This window comes from Ceratotherium simum, chromosome 1 (genome assembly GCF_057802395.1).
Source record: "Ceratotherium simum simum isolate JZ-2026a chromosome 1, ASM5780239v1, whole genome shotgun sequence".
Classification (NCBI taxonomy): Eukaryota; Metazoa; Chordata; class Mammalia; order Perissodactyla; family Rhinocerotidae; genus Ceratotherium; species Ceratotherium simum.
The window spans coordinates 3,684,914-3,695,458 of record NC_141900.1 but is presented as its reverse complement, the minus strand read 5'-3'; the positions used below and the strand labels follow the sequence as shown (position 1 = coordinate 3,695,458).

At 52.4% G+C, this 10,545-nt stretch overlaps 1 pseudogene; it reads right to left on the bottom strand.

Annotated features, from left to right (window-relative positions):
* Positions 1–312: 312 nt before the first annotated feature.
* LOC101402384 (palmitoyltransferase ZDHHC19-like) lies at positions 313–9,569 on the bottom strand (annotated as a pseudogene).
* Positions 9,570–10,545: the final 976 nt, after the last annotated feature.

Genomic DNA, 10,545 nt, shown 5'->3' with positions numbered 1-10,545 from the left:
TTCTGATGACCTTCCAGGAAGATGCTATTATTTCCCATTACCAAGGTCACATGGTGGCCACTAGAGGAGCCACAGTTTGACGTGGTTCCCTCCTCCTCCCTCCCCCACCTGCTGACTCACAGGGCCTGGGGCCCACCCCAGGGACAGGACCAGAACCAGCATGTGACTCCCCAACAGGAGGGAGTGACCAGGGTGAGACCCACTTGGAGGAAAGATGCAAGGTGGACTCTGATGGGGAACACCCCTACTCCTCCACTTCCCCAGGATGAGGCCATGGGAGGGCCCACTCCTAGCCAGATGGCCAGCGCCAACTCACACGAGAGGCTCTGGTGCTGCCTGGCTGGACATGGCCAGGTGGGGAGAATTCTCAGGCAGTGCACGCCCCCTGCAGCCAGACAGGGGGGCCACAGGGTGGAGGCCAGGACTTTCCCGGGCTGACATCCAGGCACTGCTGGGTTTTCTCTTCCATCATCTCCAGTCCTCACTGTGGTTGTTATGGTTGCCCCATTTGAAGGATGACAGAAATGTTGAGTGTCTTGCCAGAGGTCGTAAAGCCAGCCAGTATTGGACCCTGGCTGCCCCCTCCCAGGGTCTTTGTTTCAGCCCCTAGAGTCCCCATCATCCCCACACTCCCTTGAACCCAGGACACAGTGCAGCAGGGAAGCTGTAGGAGGCAGTCAAAAAGTATTTAACGGGCTTTGGGGGGATCTCACTACTCCTGCCAGGGGAGTGGGCAAGGGCAGGGTGCAGAGAGCCTCCACGCAGGGCTCAAGAGGTGAGGATCAGGTGCTGGGGCTCCTGGCATCTCCGAGTGCAAAGGGGGAGAGCCAGACCTCGGCCCAGGGAAGGCTGGGGGACTGGGCATGGAGGGGCACATCGGGAAATGGAGGTTCTGTGTGGGCACCCAGTCAGGCCCTACCACACTCTGCAGCCCAACACTTTGTCCATGTACCTGGGGAGCAACAAGCCACATGTAAGGGGTTGTGGCCCTCCTGGCCTGGTCCCCCTCAGCTTGGGGAGCACAAACCCCAGGGCTCGTCCCTGCAGGGAGCTGGGGCCAGTCTCATCCAAGCTGCAGTACCCTCTACCCCGTTTCCTGGGGCAAGAACCCACAGAGGCAAGGTAGGGGAGGCTCCAGAGGCTCCCACAGGGCTCTGGGGAAAACCCCAAAGCAATAGGAAGAGTGAGTGGAAGGACCTAGGAGCTCTGCTAAGGGGCCAGGGGAGATGACTCAACTTCACCCCACCCTGCTAGCCCCAGGGCCACCACTTGGGCCTCTGGTTTGCCAACTCACTTGGTTGCCAGTGGTGCACAAAGTGTTGAATACCAGTTTTTGGCACAGCCAACGTCGAAAGGGTTGTATTCCTGTAGGTACTAGTCCTGGAGGGGGCGAGGGCGGGAAGAGGAGCTCAGATCCAGCAGGACAGGGCAGGCCACCCTCACTGCCCTCCCTGAGCTGGTCAGCTCAGCCCATGGCTGCAGCAAGACCCCAAGGGCAGAGAAGCCGGGAGGATCAGCCAGGGTCTCCCCCAACCGGCTTCTGAGTAGCTCACCCCAGGCGACCCCTGACCCCGCATCCCCCTCTCCTGCCGTCTCAGGAATCCCCACCATCACCTGGTACCCCCTTTTGCAGCATCCTCCCCCTGTCTGTCTCCTTCAGCCGCACACATCCTCCTGCTGCCTCCTTCCAAATACAATTTCAGATCTGCCTTTTCTGCTAAGCTGCTCCAAAGACAGTTCCACCTCCTGCTCCCCCCACTTCTCTCCTTTCCCACCTCTCATTTTTTTCTAAACTTGTCCCTTCACTGAATTTCACTATCTGGAAGGGCAGTGGTTTGGGGCCCAATCATATTCCCTAACCAAACTCACATGGCCCCGGACACCTGGGCTAAAGGTCCTGAGCACCCAGTGCAGTAAATGTCAAGCCCAAAGGTCAAGTCCTCCCCTGGACACTCTTGACCGGATCTCCTCCTCCCCGCCCTCCATCCACCAGCCTTGCCCCCTCCTCCTCTCCAGCACAGGCGGAGCCTCACCCTGACTTCAAGAGCCCTAACTACAAAATGGTGGTCACAACTGGAAGTGGCCCAGGAGCACCTCCGCCCACCACCAGCTCCTCTGTGTCCCACGCCGCTGTCACAAAGATTTTGATCTTCAACAGTATTCTCCACCAAAAGGAATCAGGACTCCATGCAGGGCAGCTGACCCCTGGGGGAGGACAAGTCAAGGTGGCTCCAGAATGTCCCCTTGTTGCCAGAAAGCAACACTAACCATTGTGATATTTTGAGTTCTGCCTTCTTTAAGGTGTTTAAAGCATTTAAGGGCAACTAGTCTTCTATTCGCAATTTTAATTACATGGTTAAAAGAATTTGGTTAAATTTACAATTAAAATTTCAAATTTAGAGAAATAAATTTCGATATATGAGATGTACATGAGGTATAGGAAAATGCTGATTGTTCAATGCTTAAAGGAATGATCGCTGTTTAATGATGATTCGTAAGAACTGACTAATAAAGTAGAGCACCTTCCCTACCACAGGGACCCTCTCAGCCAGTAATGGGATCCAGCATCTCTGAGCTTCCCACACTGTCCTCTCTCACTGGCTCCAGACCCGGGTCTCCTGCACCAATGGGGAGTCTCAAATGCCCCCACCCTCCACAGGCCCAGAGCAAAGTGGGCATCTTGTTGCCCTGTCTCCTGCCCAGCTCCCTGTGGCCTCTGCTCTCTCACTTCCTCCCCAGGGTTTAGGGCATCAGGCTTCTCTCTCTCTCTCTCTTTCCTTCTCTCCCAAAGCATTATACATTCCTTTGTCTGTAGGTTCACTCATCTGCTCATAAATATTTGGGGCCTCAACAATGTTCTGGGCATTGTGCGGGGGACTGAGGACACACCACAAACAACAAAGCCAGCCGTACCTTTCAGGGTGGTGCAGGGCAGTAGGGAGAGGGGATCAGCGAGAAGAGCAGGCAGCCCAGGCTAAGACTACATGGTGCAGGCAGAGGAGGAGCAGCCAGGAGAGCAGAGGGAGCCGGGCCTGGAGAGGCTGGGGAAGGGCCACTGCAGGTGCATTCAGTTTCAAATGGGGCTGTGTGCAGCCCAGAAAGACCAGTCTGAGGACTGCCCGCTGGCTTCGGTGCATGGAAAGCACAGCACCAGTGTGACAGTGAGGACAGAGGCTGAAGCAGGCTGGGGAAGGTGAAGAATGATGCTGGTGAGCACAGCCAACTCTTTCAGGAACTATGGCTGTGCCGAGGGGTGAGTACGACAGGTGGAGTGCAGGCCTGTGATGTTAATGGATGTTTGCTTTGCTTTTAAGATGAGAGACATGAACATGTATAAATGATGATGGGAAGGAATGGTAATAATAATAACAACAAAGTCTAGGACACTTACTTGTATCAGCCACTGTTCTGTGTGTCTTACACGTATTAACCCATGCTGCCTCCTTTTACAGATGGGGAAACTGAGGCACTAGGTGGCTAAGTAACATACCGAAGAGCTCCCTGCTGGCATGTTGTGGAACTGTGATTTAAATTGATGTGGCCTGGCTCCAGAGCCCTGCTACCAACCTCTAAGCCAGTGGCCCAGCAGAAGCTGCGGTCAGGGGATGCAGGCGGGAAGGGAACGAAGTGGAGGTGTGTGAAGGATGCCTGAAATGGGCTCTGCAGGGAACGGGAAAGAGCCCTGCCTGGTGAATCACAGAGTGCAGACCCCAGTTAGGCTTCTTAAGGCTGGAGATCTTGGATTGGTCTCTGAGCAGTGGAGGGAGGGCAGGCCTATGGCCTGACCTGGGGCTAAAGAATCAAAGGATGTGGGAAGGGACAATGCTGCCAAAGAGGGGCTGAAATGATGGACTGAGGCTGGAGAGAGAAGCCATGTAGACCTCAGGGGGTGATGAGTAAGGGCTGAGCAGAAGTGTCACAGGTGATCTGGGAACCAAATATAGGTGGAGCAGAGTGACTGAATGGTGACTGGAAGGATGGGAGGAGGTGGGCACAGAGAGCTTCTCTGTCCTTTCAGCTGCCTCAGTGTCTCCAGCCAGTCCCTCATCAATGTGGCCCACTACGGTCTTCCTCCAACAGCTTTTAGTCACGTCATTGACCTGGTGAAGGAATCCCACGGCAAGGATGTTCACTTTTACTGCTCCAACTCAACCCTGGTAGCAGAGATCCAAGCACGTGCAATAAGAAAAGAAAAGGGAATAAAACCATACGTGTGGGAAAGGAAGAAATGAAACTGTCCTTAGTCACAGATGACATGATTTTCTATGTAGAATCAACAAAAAAGCTACTAGAACTAAGAAGTGAGTCTAGAAAAATTGCAAGATCCAAGACCACTATACAAAAGTTCATTGTATTTTCTTATAATAATAAGCAAATGTAAATAAAATTTTAAAAAAACATTTATAATAGCACCAAAAACCATGAAATACTTAGGAAAAAACCTAACACAATGTATGCAAGATCTATATGCTGAAAACTACAAAACACTAATGAAAGACATCAAAGAAGACCTAAATAAATGGAGAGAGATCCCATGTTCATGGATTCAAAATTCAATATTGTTAAAATGTCAATTTCCCAGATGGGTCTATAGGTTCAATGCAATCCAAATGAAAATCTCACCAAACTTTTTTGTAGCAACTGACAAGCTGATTCTAAAATTTATATGGAAAATCAAAGGCACTAGGATAGCCAAAAGGACTTTGAAAAAACAGAACAAAGCTGGAGCTCTCACATGGTATGATTTCACGACTTAATAGAAAGGTCCTAGTGAAGACAGTGTGGTAAAGGCAAAAGAATAGAGAGTTCAGAAATACACCCACATCTATACAGGCAAATGATTTTTGACAAATGTGCAAAGGCAACTCAATGGAAAAAGTATAGTCTTTTCAACAAATGGTGCTGGAACAACCCATATGCAAAAAAAATAAACCTTGACCCATACCTTGCAACATATACAAAATATAACCCAAAATGAATCATAGGCCTAAACAGAAAATCTAAAACTATAAAACTTCTAGAAGAAAACACATGAGAAAATTTTGGTGACCTTGGGTGAGGCAAAGATTTCTTAATTACAACACCAAAACACAATTCACAGAAGAAAAAACTGATAATGCACTTCATCAAAATTTACAACTTATGATCTTTGAAAGACAGTAAGAAAATGAGATAATAAGCCACAGACTGGGAAAAAATATTTGCAAAACATATAGAAAGAACTCTTAAAATTCAATAATAAGAAAACAACCCCACTTTTTTTAATGGGCAAAAGGTTGGAACAGACATTTAATCAAAGATATACAGATGGCAAATAAGAACATGAAAAGATGTTCAACATTGTTAGTCATTAGGAAGATGCAAATTAAAACCAAAATGAAATACCCCTACATTTATTAGACCAGCTAAAATGGAAAAACAAAAAACAATAAAACCTGACAATGCCAAATGTTAGTGAGGATGCAGAGCAACTGGAATTCTCTTACATTGCTTGTGGGAAGGAAAAATTGTACAGACATTTTGGAAGATAATTGGGCAGTTTCTTATAAAGTTAAACATTTGGTACCATATAAGCCAGCAATGCCACCCCTAAGCATTTACCCTAAAAGAAATGAAAACTTATGTTCATATGCCTGTACACGAATGTGTATAGCCACTTTATTTATGATCACCAAAAACTGGAAACAACCCAAATATCCTTCAATTGGCAAATGGGTAAACAAGCTGTAGTACATCCATATAATGGAATATTACACAGCAATAAAAAGGAAGAAAATACTCATAGGTACAACAACATGATGATTCTCAAATGCATTATGCTAAGTGAAAGACACCAGACTCAAAAGGGCGTGATTCCATTTACATGAGACTCTGGAAAAGGAAAAACTACAGGGCTAGAAAACAGACCAGCAGTTGCCAGGAGCAGCAGGCAGGGGGAGAAACTGATTACAACAGGCCATGAGAGAATTCTGGGGGTGACAGAACTGTTCTAAATCTTGATTATGGTGGTGGTTACAGGACTGTATGTGTTTATCAAACTCATATAACTGGGAACTAAAAAAGGGTGAATTTTACTGCATGTAAAAAAAAAAAAATCCTTCCATGGCTCCCAGGTTTCCACCTGACTTTCTGGACCTTTAAATCTGGCCAGTCCCAAGCAGTCCACTTGATTTCCCATCCACTTTCTGCTCCAATTAGAACTGTCTCCTCACCATCCTATTAACATTCCACAGACTTTCGGGCTTCCTTGCCTTTTTGCAAGCTGTGCCCCTCACCAGCAATGCCCTCCCCTCTGCCTTCTGCCCACCCACAAGCCTCTACGCTGCGGTCCTCTGAACTCTCCATTCCCTCTGAGTCTGTGCTGCACAGCGCAGGGCAGGCCCCTCTCTCAGTGTTCACGGGCGTCGGACGGGAGTTATTCTGACCTCAGGTTCCTTATCAACAGGAGCGCAGGATGGAGCCTTACTCACCTCTAAGCCCAGCGCTCAAAATAATGCACGCGCGGCTTAGCACACAGTAGGCCTTCGACGCAGGGCACCCAGGAGGGAGAGGGACCACCGAACCCCGAGAGGAGGTGAGATCTGAGCTGAATCTGGGTCTGGAAGGCTAACAAGGCACCCTCGAGGGAGGTCAGGCCACGAGGACCAGGGCGCTGGAGAAAGAGCGGAAAGTGCGGAGGTCCGGAAGGCCCACAGCCCGGTGTCGTGGCGCCCCCGGGGCCCCGCGTACCTTGCTCTCATGGGAGCGCTCGAGCGCGCTCACCGACCTGGCCTTGATCAGGAGCAGCACGAAGAGAGGCACCAAGAAGCCAGCAGCAGGTACGGCCACCACGATGCTGCCCACGATGCGCCCCCAACCACGATCCTGCGCACGATCCTGCGCACGATGCGTCCCCCAACCCTCCTCCCTGGCCCCGCCCCTCACCCCGACTTCGCCCCAAACGGCACCGCCCACGACCAGCGGGTCCATCCTCTCCCCGAGCTCCAGCCCCAGGTAAACCTCACCCCGCCCTGCCGTCCAGACCCCCGTGCCACCTTTAGCACCCGCATCCATGACCCTGCTAGATTCTCAACTCTCCGCACTGCCTCCTAGCCCCGCCCATCTCCCCGACCCTGCCACCCTCCCCTGGTCCAGACTGGTCCTCCCAAGCGGTTTCTTTCTAACCCCGCCCCCCTCTCGCTCCGTCCCCGGGACCCCGCCCCTCGGGTTCCCCGCCCTCCGCACTGCTCCCCAAGAGGGCCCAGCAGCCCAGGGCATACGGGACGACCTTGTCCGTGAAGGGCAGGTGAGTCGTGCGCACCAGGAGGGTCAGGCAGGTGACCAGCATGGCGGCCGGGTACAGGCATAGGGACAGGAGGAGCAGCATGAAGAAGCGGTAGTTGCCGTGACCGACGCAGTTGTTGACCCACTTGCAGTGGTGGCCAAAGTCCTGGGCTAGAGGGAGAGGGGGCAGCCCTCCAGGATCCGACCTCTGGCCCAGCCTCCACCGCTCCTAAATTTCAGGCCTTACCCCCGCCCCCTGGGCCACCTGCCCTTGGTCCTTGGCACTGGATCCCTTCCCTGGGAGAAACTAAGCCATAAAGCCCCTATCACTGGCATTTCTATGGTTAGAGGGCTTTAGGGATCTGTGGCTCAAGGTCGGCTGTCAAGAGGCCTCTAGAGACAAGGCTTGCCCGGCCTTCCGTGGGACACATCCTGGTGTCCCACGGAACCTTGGGCAAGACATAGAATCTCTCTCGGCCTCTGTTTTCCCATCCACTGAATGAGGGTAATAATAACACCCTTGGCCAACCAGCCTCCCAGGGTTGTAAGAAGCAGATAAAACAGCACATTTGTAAACCTTTGCAGGCTGTGCACAGAGGAGAGACAAGCTCTCAGAACCAAGGAGATCCTCTGACCAACACACCCAGAAGAGGACAGGCAAGGCTCCTCCGGCCAGGCCTGCAGCCAGCCATAGGGCCCTTGGGCATCTAGCGTCAGGGAGCCCTGGAGTAGGAGGGGGTGCCTTTTCTCCTCCTGGCCTGAACAGGCCCAGCATGGATGTGGACGCTCCTGTGTGTGTCAGCACCTGGGTAGGCAAGGGCCAGCCTCCCAGGACAGGTGCAGGCACAGAGGCAGTGACCCTCATGAGTGACCAAGAGTTACTGCCACCCTTGGCCTTTAGCAGTCCAGGAAGTGGTTTCAGGCTTGCCGCTGGCCCCTATGTAAGTGGGCCTCCTGGTCCTGGTCAGGTGCAGGATGGGCGGGGAGGAGGGGTAGGGGGAGGTGGGCAAATGAGAGGGGCGCTCACCTCAACACAAATGTTTCACCCGGGGCAGTGGTGGGTCCGGGGCGGGCGGTGGAAACAGTGCTTTGGGCACCACTGCAGGCGGAAGGCCCTGTGGTTCACCCATACCACGTGTACCATCCTGGGGCCCTGTTCCTTGGAGCCTGGCATGGGAAAAGGATTGGGCAGCAGGAGGAGCCCTTCCATCACTCTGCTGCTGGTGAGGGTGAGGGGCAGCCCTGGAGCATCACTGGGCTCCATGAAGGGTGGGAGGAGGTGGGCAGGGGAATCCTAGTCCCCACTCAGCAAGCTGACCAAACCCGGAGAGGCTGGCAATCCAAGAGAAGGTAGACTTCCAGCCAGAGGAGTTCTGTGAGGACGCAGGCCTTTGGAATTGTGATTGATGTTGTAAGGAGTGTGTGCAGTGGGAGGGAAGAAGAGAGAACTGAGTGTTTGCCAAGAGCTGGCTTCTCTGCCTGGATTGCCCCGGCCCTCCCATCCAAGGCAATTGGAAAACCTCCAGAAGTCTGGTTTTCCAGATTCAGTGGCTTGGGAAATGAGGCACCAGAAGCAGGGCCCAAGCAAATGAGGATATGGGGTGAAGGGGTCTTGAGGCCTGAAGAGGGGAGAGCGGAGGGGCACTTTGGGAATCATCCCTACAGGCAGGAGTCTTTAGGGTGCACCTCCTTCTCCCAGGGGGCCAAGAACTCACCTTGGTGCACGATGCCAGGGTCTGAGAAGTTGAGGGAAACGAGACTGCAGAAGGTGAGGATGAAGAGGGGGCCTGTGACAATGGGAAAGGCCCACTCCCCGTTCTAGGCCACCCATCTGCAGCTGAGACCAGAACAGGACTCAGCCCTGACCTGGGGGGTCCCACAGCTCCCCACAGGACTCAGTCCACCTGGTCAGGACTCACAGACCTTAAAGCCTGCTGTAAATACCCAGGCTAGTGCAGATCCAGAGAGGCTCCATCAAATGTCACCCAATATTACCAGCCACCAACAGCTCCCAAAGGCACCAAGCACTGTATGCCTCTGAGCCTTGCACATTTGGTTCCCTCTGCCTAGAATATCCTCCCTTCCCTGGCCCTTCTTCTGCACTGCCCCTGTCCGGACCCTCACTATCTGTTTTCCTTTCTGTCTCTCTTGTAAGAAAACTGCCGGCTTGTGTGGGAGACTCACCGGAATGCGGAGAGGCCGCTGACAAGGTCCAGCAGCGCTTCACTGAAGGCAGCAAACAGGCTCACGAGGAGCCGGGGAGGCAGGTCCAGAGGCAGGGGATGGCACTCCTTCATGAGGGGCATGCCATCCTTCCAGAGTGGCGTGGCTGGACCTCCCGTGCCCGCAGGCTCCCTCCCCACACTGACTCCACAGCGACTGCTGAAGCCATAGTGAGCTCAGAAGCCACAGCCCAGGGAGAAGGCAAGAAGTCCCAGTGTGGCATCACAGAGGCTGAGGAGGGTGTGGGCTAGGGGCTCTGCAGCCTGTGACTGTCACTTTCAACAGCAACCCCCGCCACCTCCACTTATGCTGGGGACTGAGAGGCCCTGCCCCTGTGAGGTTGGCTTTGAGACTACATGAGATTAGAGAAATGCATGGGGAGAAGGAAGTGACTCCAGTCACCCTTTCAGGCCTAGTGTTAATCTAAGCAAACAGTGCTCACTGCTCACTGTCTCCAGTTTTTCCTTTTTGCTATTGATAGTGAACCTGAAGTGGGTTCGCTCACCTGTCACACAGCAAGCTGATCTCTGACACCAGGTGTAGTGGAAGAAAGTAGGAATTATATTGCAAAGCGCTGAGCAAGGAGAACGGACAGCTAACACTGTAATCCCGAACTCCCTGAAAAGCTACAAGCAAGAGTTTTTATTTGGGATTTTTGGGGAGGGGGAGCATGTGGCCTTGGGGGCTGAAGTTCTAAGAGTCCTCCGCACAGGTGTGACTGTCTCTTCTGAGTGTTGCACGCAGTGGATTTTCAGTCTTTACATCTAAAGTTTACAGTCTGTCATTTTAGCTTCTCAAAGTTCCTGCAAGATGCTTAGTCAGGCAGGGGGCTGTTGGCAAGTTCCTGTCTTATCAGTGGTCCTCCTGCTGTTCTGAGAGGCAAGTTCAGAAACTGGCTATTTTGTTTCCCGCAAAATTTTGTTAACATTGTGAGTACAAGGCACAGTTTCACCCTAATCCAGGGAAATTTTAACTCTTTCATCCTCAGTTTCACTGTTACAAAATTCCAATTTGCAGGAGGGGGCAGTGAAGTAATTTCCCAGCTTCCCTTGTTTCCAA